Here is a 479-nt window from a genome sequence, read left to right on the forward strand (position 1 = left end):
GATGGCAATTGCCACTGTTGTCATAAGTGAACCCTCATAGCTTTGCTGGAGGATCAAGGAGAGAAGTACATTGAGAGAAGATTTTTTATATTTAAAAAGATTTTTTTGTGTATGAGCCAGTACCAAACAGATAATTAGGAGAGATAACAAAGGTAAATCTATTTTTATTTTGGTACATTTGTCTTTTTATATCACAGTCCCCTCTGATATTTTGTCTATAGTTACCTTCTAATGCTGCAGAGAAGTGGATGCTACTACATACAAACTACAAGAGGGAAAATGATTGATGTATGGAAGACTAACTTGTGTTTAAATGAGGAGAAAGGATCAGTGTCTTGTTGTGTCTTATATATGCAGTGAAAGGTTATCTGGTACTAGTTTATTCTTAAAATTTAGAATAAGGAATCATAACAAACCCAAGGGGTTGCTACAGTGGGCAAGGCTGGTCCAGTGGTTAAAAAAAAGGGTCTGCAATCTGA

This window comes from Calonectris borealis, chromosome Z, assembly GCF_964195595.1.
Source record: "Calonectris borealis chromosome Z, bCalBor7.hap1.2, whole genome shotgun sequence".
NCBI lineage: Eukaryota > Metazoa > Chordata > Aves > Procellariiformes > Procellariidae > Calonectris > Calonectris borealis.